The sequence below is a fragment of the Coenobita brevimanus genome, chromosome 55 (genome assembly GCF_032717465.1).
Source record: "Coenobita brevimanus isolate Jiangsu-jjx chromosome 55, ASM3271746v2, whole genome shotgun sequence".
Classification (NCBI taxonomy): Eukaryota; Metazoa; Arthropoda; class Malacostraca; order Decapoda; family Coenobitidae; genus Coenobita; species Coenobita brevimanus.
Window position 1 is genome coordinate 3,276,749 of NC_137008.1, and position 9,958 is coordinate 3,286,706.

Genomic DNA, 9,958 nt, shown 5'->3' on the forward strand with positions numbered 1-9,958 from the left:
ATGGAAATAAACCTTATTAATTTGTATTTTTTGTATTTTTCTTAATCGAGAAACCTCATACTTCTGAAAGTGTACTTAGATTAGGCACTAAATGAGCTGCAAGGGAATGTTCAACAGTAAATTATTGGCCCACAAATTTGCGTATATTTTCGTCAGTCTGATGTATTTGCGTTTATTCTCTTGTCTGATGTATTTGCGTTTTTCTCTTCGGTCAAATTTATTTGGGGTTATTTTCTTCAGTCTGATGTATTTGCATTTTTTTTTTCTCTTCAGGCTACTGTTCGTTTATATTCACTGCACTATAGAACTCTAACCCACCCATAGAAACTAGATTGGTGGTGACGACGGTGAATTTTCCTCTCTTCGTGATACGTACAGTAAATATTGTTAGTTCACAGCATGTCCTAACTCTAATTCGTCTCATTTAATCCCTCACACTCCTCTGACTCAGTTGATTCAATCGTCTGGCGTTAACTTAAATAGAATACTTGAGGTGCCAGGCTTAGGTGCCAGGATCATGAGAGAGCTAATAGTGAGTCACGACATCCTGACTGTCACTCATTTTGGGGGGAGCTGAATTGGTCACTACTAGCTGCTGCATGAGACGTTCACGCCACGAGCATCGTTTACTGCACGAATTTTTTTAGAAACCACACACTCAGTAAATACTGACAGTATCAGAAATATTTTAAAGCTCATCAATCCAGTTTGCATCACTATTATGAACTGTCACACGCTAAATAGTAGTTGTCAGTATTTGATTACTGTCAGTAAATATTAACCGTGTGAGGGCCATTTAAGATAGCAAAGTGATTGGGTAATTGATAGATAGTGCAAAAACTGCAATGTACTTGTTCCAATTATTAATAATTAACCTACAGTAAGAAGACACGACACAGCATAAGGAAAATGAACAAATACAGCAGCTGAACCTTATCCCAGAGTATGCACGAATACAAATGAATCAAAAGTTATGCAAAATATGTAAATAAATAAAATTCTTATTATCCGTGTGCCATGGAATAAGACAGAAAGCCAGGGGGTGTGAAGGGGCAATAGTGGGACAGGTAGCGATGTGATGAATGAGGTTACATCAAGCGTGGGAGCTTTCCCGAGGCAGGGCTTGACGCCAACCAACCATTCCAGCCCCCAGGGAGGTCACCAACCCACGTGAATGCAGGTGACGGCCACGTCACAGCGGCGGGGAGGTCCAAGTGTTTGCCGTTGACCTGCCACACCAACTGTAATTGTCACAATGACACTGGTTAGTAGTTCAGAATTAGTATGTAAGTCAAAGTTTTCCATGGCCTCCTTCCGAAAGATTCGTCGGATACGCCTTGGATATCGGGGGGGGGGGGCGAACGTAAGGAAGGGGAGAGATTACTATTCTTTTTTTTTTTTAATATCTACTCAGTGCTCGGGCAGGGAGATCAACCTAGTTATGGTGGGTGTGGCTGTTATGCTGAGTGTTTTTAGGTCGACTTCTCGTCCCCAAAACACAAGCGACTGAGCGGGGTCCTCCTTCCGGACCGGAAGTAAAGCACCAACAAAGGAACAGGACATAAAAACCAGGCAGTATAGCTTAACACATCTATTGCCTTAATTCTACACCGTTACAATATAACACAGAGTGATATTTAAGATACAGGAGACGGGGACACAGAGTTAGACTTTGACACCACAAGATACTGTTACACTTAACACACGATATGATACATGTACACCAATGTCCTGAATTATATATGTGGATACCCGTATTTCACTTAAAGGCAAAACATATACTCACTTGGAAACAAGGGGAATAAACAAGATTAAGAATCCGTGGGGGAAATACTACTATAAATAAGACAGGGTGCGGATCGCGACACTTGACGCAGTCACTTAGTCGCGGCGGCACTTCAAACAGGCTTTTGATTCTCCCGCGCACCCTAATCTCCGTTCACAGTCACTGAAAGTTCTTTTACCTGGGGCTTGTACAATTGCTCTAAATTCTCTTACTGGGGGTTCAAGTAATTTTCTGTTCTGCCGAGTATGGAGTTCTTTTAGACTAATAGCAACTGTCGCTGGTTTTACACTGGTCTTACTCGGTCACTGTTCACTGTTCTTTCCCCTGGTTTGTTCTCGGTACAAGGGGCATCATTTATTTACCCGTGTTTCCTGGGTGGGATACACTCTGTCGTCGGGGCGTGAGGAGAGGGCCCTAGGGGGACTCTGCCTGGAAGGGGCAACACACTACCCGCAGGGGAGTCGCTGCCCGGGTCCTGGTCGTCGGTGAGGTGCAGGGAGGCCCTCCTGTCTGGGGGCCTCGACCTGAGAGGAGGCCCTTGTCTTGGGGCCTCGTTGGTGGGGTGCAGGGAGGCCCTCCTGTCTGGGGGCCTCGACCTGAGAGGTGGCCCTCAGGACTGGGGCCAAACAGCTGGAGGAGGCGGGCCTGTCGTCTACGGCTCTGCGGGGTGAGGGAGCCTGGGTTACCCTCGTCTGTAGTCGGCTGGTCACGCCTGGGGGTCCTGGGGTTGCGGTCGTCTGCTGGGAGAAGCGCCGATAGGGTTAGGCTGCGGCCTCGTCTCCGTCTGGTGTCTGTAAAGAATAGAGATTTCCCAGGCGTAGGAGGTAGGCCCGGTTTCGGGCCTTGCCACCACTCTGGCGACACCTCCGGGGCAGCACACCCGGATGGTGACGAAGGGTTCCCACAGGGGGACAAGGTAGGAAAAGGATTCTCGGAGTCCGTGTCCTCTCCGATATGCAGGAAGGGAAGCACAGAGGCAACTCTCTCTCCTGGGTTTTCTACAGCCTTGGCTAAGGGTCCTCTCACCCTGGTGCCCACCTCTGGCTGTAGTCTTGGGCCTCCTGCCCTTGGAGTGGCTAAGGGCCCCCTCGCCCTGGTGCACTTTTCTGGCCGTAGCCTTGGGCCTCTTGCCCTTGGAGTGACTAAGGGCACAACCGCCCTGGTGCACACGTCTGGCCGTAGCCTCGGGCCTCCTGCCCTTGGAGTGGCTAAGGGCCCCCTTGCCCTGGTGCACACGTCTGGCTGTAGCCTCGGGCCTCCTGCCCTTGGAGTGGCTAAGGGCACAACCGCCCTGGTGCACACGTCAGGCTGTAGCCTCGGGCCTCCTGCCCTTGGAGTGGCTAAGGGCACAACCGCCCTGGTGCACACATCAGGCTGTAGCCTCGGGCCTCCTGCCCTTGAGGTTGTAACAATGGCCGTCGCCAAGACGTTACTTGGGACTGAAACTTGTTCAGTCCCACCCCAATTCTAGCAATGGTTGTCCCGCCCGCAAGGTCGTTGGCGTTTTCCGGTCACCTAGTGTCGGGGTAGTTGCGGGGAAAAGGGACTCAGGACAGTAGTGTCCCGGTGACCCTCTTGACCTGGGTCACTAGCCCCACCGTTGTGTCCTCCTGGGGTGGTGGTGTGGTAGCAGCCCGGTGGTGGGGTGGGGGGTGGCGGGGTAGGTGGTCCGGCGGCGGGCATTTTAGTGGCCAACATGGATTGGCATCCAGAGCAAAGTAAGGCAAACTGAGGATGTGGGACTGATGTAGACGAGAAGTGACATAAGCAGACAGGTGACACGTCTGCTGGTCCAGTAACCATTTGGACACACACACTCACACACCGCTCGCTGGTGCAGTGGTAACGCTCTCGCTTGCCAACTGGTTGACGGGAGTTCGCACCTCGCTCAGGTTGCGAAAAAGTTTCACTGACGAAGTGGGTGGTTACTGACCCCCTTGAGCAAGGGGACGGGTGTGTGCGTGTGTGAAGGTCACAGCCTTGCCCTTAGATCGGACTATATGAGCTCTCAGCTCCCTTCTGGGAGGGTAAAAGCTGACGATCACGACCATCAAGTGATCCTGACCGACCCGATGAATTACACAAAAGGAAGAAATAGAAAAACTAGGAAGGGAGACCAATAAGAAAGACACAACCATCAGTGAACTAACAGTGGAACTGAGTACACTTAGGAAGAAAATGAGTGAAATGGCAAGTACAGTAGTCAATCACTAGAGTGTTATGGAAGAGTTAAAAAATGACACAGAGACAATTAGGCAAGTAAGCAGTCTTATTGACCAGAGCAGTGATATTGAGGAGAAGATAACACAGGTGAATGAAGCTGTGCAAAGCTACAAAAATGATGTGGAAACCACGTATGCTGAAATGATGAAAGTAAAGAAAGACTTGGAAACAAGGGTGGAGGAAAAAAGCATTAAAAAGGAAGTGAAAAGAATAATCCAAAACAATCCAAAGTTAGTCAGAGATTCAGTAGATATAAATAAATCTATAGTAATCACTGGTATAGAAGAGGAAGAAGTAAAAAACAAGATCACAAGAGACAAGACGGAGATGGCAAATGTAATGAGCTTACTGAAGGAAGTATCAGAGGAAATCTGTAGTAAAGACATAAAGGAACACAAAAGGTTAGGGAAATATGAGAAAAGCAAGACAAGACCTCTAAAGGTTACTTTCCAGAGTGTAAACACTGTGGAAGAGATACTAAAAAATGCAAAGAATCTTATGGAAAAAGAGAAGTTCCAAAATGTATGGATAAAAAGATGCTTAACACAAGAGGAACTGGAATTACTGAAAGAGAAAAGGGGGGAAGCAAAAACAAAAAATGAGGGAAGATCAGAAGAGGAGAAGAAGAAATGTTTTTACAAAGTAATAGGATTGCAGGTACGAAAGTGGTACACAAACAGAATGGAAGAAAAAGGAGGAAGGTAGTAGAACCATGTCGTGACAAGTATATAAACAAGATGATAAAGATGTACTCAAATGTGGATGGAATGGTATCTAAAGTACTAGAGATGAATGATTATGTCAGAGAAAATGAACCACAAATAATATACCTAACTGAAACAAAATTAACACCAAGGATATCCAATGACATACTAAACTTAGAGGAATACAATATATGGAGAAGAGACAGAAATTAAAAAAAAGGAGGAGGAATTATAATATTAACTAAGAAAAATCTAAAAGTCAAGGAAATAAAACTAGATATACCATCACAAGTAGAACTGATTGCAGTAGAGATCAACACATCTGAAGGTAAAGTAATTGTAGCCAATTTGTACATGCCACCCAGATCAAAGACATGGGAAAGAGATGAATATGAGGACCTGGCAGAGAGTACAATTCAGAGTTTAAGATCATTACTACACAAAATGGAAGAGAAATCAGAAAGAATTATACTAACTGGGGATTTCAATACAAATATAAATTGGAATACTCTAGATATAATTAGCCAAGAAAGCTGTTGGGACCAAAAGCTCCTGGATCTCGTACAAGAGTTCTTCCTAATGCAACATGTGAGGGAAACCATCAGAAAAAGAGGACTTGATGTACCTTCAGTGCTAGATCTAATATTTACTAGGCAAGAAAATGATATTGACAGTTTAATATATCACTCTCCACTCGGCAAAAGCGATCATGCAGTACTAAATTATAACTTCAGGATAGCATATGACATGGTAAACAGCAATGACAGTTACAAAAAGGGCCTAAACTATAAAAAGGGAAATTATCAAGACATAAAGAAGTATTTCTTAGAAGTTGATTGGGAAAATGAGCTTAGAGGACAAAATATAAATGCTGTATATAAAAAATTCTGTGAATTTTATGAAATAGGAATCCAGACGTACATCCCACAGCACAAAGAAGCAGATAAGAAAATACAGAAATGGTTCAATACTATCTATCTATCTATCTATATACCTAGGCTGCTTCCCCCAAGGAAAGGGAGGTAGCCGAGACAGGATGACTCACTTTCCATTTACTCATCCATTCAAACACATTCATTCGCATCTTAGCCCCAAAGGGGAGAACGGACAGATCCTCACCGCACCACACCGCACAAGGGTCAACTGGGCAATGCAATCAGTGACATCCGCAGCAGGGCCCGACAGCAGAACTGGTTTACCCCTGCCACATCATAACAGACCCATCCCCTTACCCGCACCTGACCTGACTAGCTGATCAGACCAAATGCGGGAGAATATCCCCTCAGGGCTGCGTCATCACTTATTCATTCACAATTTCTCTCCATTTATTTCTGTCACGCACAGCCACTCTTCCTTGCTCAACAGACATCCCTCTCGCATCCAGCGCTCTCTTCACACTGTCCATCCATCCTATTCGTGGTCTTCCTCTCAGCCTTACACCTCTCACATCAGATCTAGTTATCTTTTCACCAATCGCTCATTATCCATTCTCTCCATATGCCCAAACCATTGCAACACCCTCTGCTCAACTCTGCCAGCCATCTCCCGAACAACTCCAGTTCTCCTTCGCACTTCATCATTTCGCACCCGATCCATACGCGTCACTCCACACATACTCCTCAGACATCTCATCTCCATTACATTCAAACTTTTCCTCTCTGCTACACCCATATTCCATGTTTCAGCCCCATATAATGCAGTCGGTACCACAACACCCTCATACAGCCTTCTCTTTACATCCATTCTAAGCGAACGACATTTAAACACTTTTTTCATTCCTCCCAGCACCTTTCCTACTTCATTTATTCTAAACTTCACTTCTGCATCTATTCTTCCATCCACAGCAACATGTGACCCTAGATATTTAAAACAATCTACCTCCTCAAGCAACTCACCATTCAAAACTATATTCATCCCCCTACCATCTATCAACCTCGTACACTTCATCACTTTACTCTTATTCTCATTTACTTTCAATTTCCTCCTTTCACACACCCTTCCAAACTCCTCTACCAACTGTCTCAATCTCTCCTCTGAATCAGTCACCAGTGCAGTATCATCTGCAAACAGCAGCTGCTTCAGATTCCACTCTCCTCCATCAACATTTACCAGACTCAGACCACCTAAAACTCTTGCATTCACCTCCCTTACAACACCATCCATGTAAATATTAAACAACCAAGGCGACATCACACATCCCTGTCGCAGCCCCACTCTCACGGGAAACCAATCACTCACAGCATTTCCCACTCTTACACACGCTCTACTATTTACATAAAAACTTTTCACCCCTTTTAGTAACCTACCATCAAGTCCATACACTCTTAAAACAGTCCACAAAGCCTCCCTATCAATTCTATCATACGCTTTCTCTAAATCCATAAATGCCCAAAACACATCCTTGCCTTTCGCTAAATACTTTTCACACACTTGTCTCACAGCAAACACCTGATCAACGCATCCCCTCCCTCTCCTAAAGCCACACTGCTCATCACTAATCACTCCCTCTGTACCCTCTCTAACTCTCATAATTAACACTCTACCATACACCTTACCTCTACAACACGCAACAGACTTATACCCCTAAAGCTAGTACATTCATACTTATCACCCTTGCCTTTATACAACGGGACCACACAAGCACTTGCCCACTCAATTGGCACCATACCTTTCTCAAAGCACACATTCAACAATCTTACTAACCAGTCAACAATAGTCACTCCACCACCCTTCAGGCATTCCACAGCACACCCATCCATACCTGCAGCTTTCCCTGTTTTCATCTCCTTTACTGCCTTCTCCACTTCCTCCTTCGTGATCAAGGAATCATTCAACTCTCCCAACACATTTATACCTTGCACCCTTCCATCCGCCACAATCTCAGCCACCCTTTCCTCCTCTACATTTAACAATCTTTCAAAATACTCTGCCCATCTCTTCCTTACTGCATCCATCTCAATTAACATCCTTCCATCCTCTGCTTTTACTCGTTCTTCCTTCCCAGACTCTCCCTTTCGCACCCTTTTCACCTCCTTCCAAAACATTTTCTTATTCTGCTGAAAATTCTCTGTCAGCCGCCTACCCCACCTCTCATCTGCTGCCACTTTAGCATCACGCACAGCCCTTCTCGCTCTATTCCTCTTCTCCTTATACCTTTCATATGACATCTCATCCTTCCTCTGCAGCCACACTTCATATGCACGTCTCTTCTCAGCCACAGCCATACTTACTTCCTCGCACCACCATTCACTTCCTTTTCTTACACCACCACCCACACGTCTCACACCACACACCTCTTCTGCATGCCCCACCACAGCACTCTTAAACAACTGCCATTCCTCCTCCACGCTGCCATTTTCCCGATCTTTCACTGCGTTCCACTCATCTTTCAATTTCTCCTGATACTCTATCTTTTTCTCTCTTTTATCCAACTCACTCACTTTCAAAACCTCCCTGCCACACCTAACCCTCCTAGCTCTCATCCATCTCTTTCCTACTTTTAACTTTCCCTCCACCAGGTAGTGGTCAGACATACCTCCACCCTCCCCTCTCAGAACTCTCACATCCAACAATCAATACAGAAAGTAAAAAATCAAAAGAAAGAAGAGATCTGTTGTGGAATAGATACAGAAGACATAATACTGAAAGGGCGTATAATAATTACAAACAGGCAAGAAACGACTATACAAGAATAAGGAGGGAAGCCCAAAAACAGTTTGAGGAGGATATAATAAATAAAAGTAGTGATCAACCAAAGCTGTTTTACAGCTATATCAGAAGCAAAACCAAAGTAAAAGATATAATACAATCAATTACGGACGAGGGAATCACTTATACACAAGAGAAAGATATTTGTGAAGCACTAAATAAGAATTTCCAATTAGTTTTTACAGAAGAAAAAAATTTTTAGAGGGACTATGTGGAACATGCATGTCCACACATACTACCAGATATACAAATAGCAGAAAAAGTAATACAGGAGGAGTTAAGTAGATTAGACAGAGGAAAAGCAAGTGGTCCTGATGAAATTTCATGTTGGGTACTACGAGAATGTGCAAAGGAGTTAAGCAAACCATTATTTTTAATTTTCAAGAAATCCTTGAGTCAAGGTAAACTACCTGATATTTGGAAAAAAGCAAATATTGTCCCCTTATTCAAGAAAGGAAATAGACAAAATCCACTCAACTACCGACCAGTATCACTGACCAGTGTTGTAAGCAAGGTATTAGAAAAGCTTATAAGAAAAGCTTGGGTAAATCATCTAGAAGAACACAGTATGATAACAGAAAGACAGTTTGGTTTCAGAAAAGGAAAATCATGTGTTACTAATCTGTTGAGCTACTATGACAGAGTAACAAACACAATACAGGAAAGGGAAGGATGGGTGGACAGTATCTATTTAGATTTCAAGAAAGCTTTTGACACAGTACCACACCAAAGACTTTTATGGAAACTGTACCATCAAGGAGGAATTCGAGGCAAACTGTTTTGTTGGATGCAAGACTTTCTCATAAAAAGAGAAATGAGAACAGTACTAAGAGGAAACTACTCATCATGGAAAGAAGTAGCTAGTGGAGTACCACAGGGTTCAGTGCTGGCACCAATCATGTTTTTAGTGTATATAAATGATATAAACAGTAACACTGGAAATGAGAGCTATCTGAATATGTTTGCAGATGATGCAAAAATACAAAGGAGAATTACTAACACAGACTCTTGTAAAGAGCTACAAGAAGAATTAAATAAACTTCATGAATAGAGTAATACATGGCAAATGGAATTCAATGTGGACAAGTGTCACGTAATCAAGTTTGGTAAAAGTGGAAAAAGACCTGATTGGGATTATAAGTTAGGAAATAAAACCCTATACACATCAGAAAGAGAGAAAGACCTAGGTGTGATTATCAATAACAGATTATCTCCGGCTGACCACATCAGCGAGAAGGTACGAACCATGTAGCCTATACACTGCTTGCAAATATGAGAATAGCATTCACATACATAAATGAAGACATGCTAAGAAGGATAATAACATCATTCATTAGACCAACCCTGGAATTTGCATCAATAGTCTGGAGTCCTCATCTCAAAAAGCACATAGACAAGATTGAAAAAGTTCAAAGGGCTGCTACAAGATGGATACCAAGCTTAAGGGACCTAAGCTACGAAGAAAGACTAAATAAACTGAATCTACCAACACTACAGGAGCGAAGGAAACGAGGTGACATGATAATGCTATATAAGT

The 9,958-nt window shown here is 43.8% G+C and overlaps 1 protein-coding gene across 1 annotated transcript in view; it reads left to right on the top strand.

Annotated features, from left to right (window-relative positions):
• LOC145401208 (charged multivesicular body protein 1a-like) overlaps positions 1 to 9,958 on the top strand; it is a 308,785-nt gene that overhangs the window by 149,260 nt on the left and 149,567 nt on the right. The gene's annotated exons all lie outside the window — the stretch shown is intronic.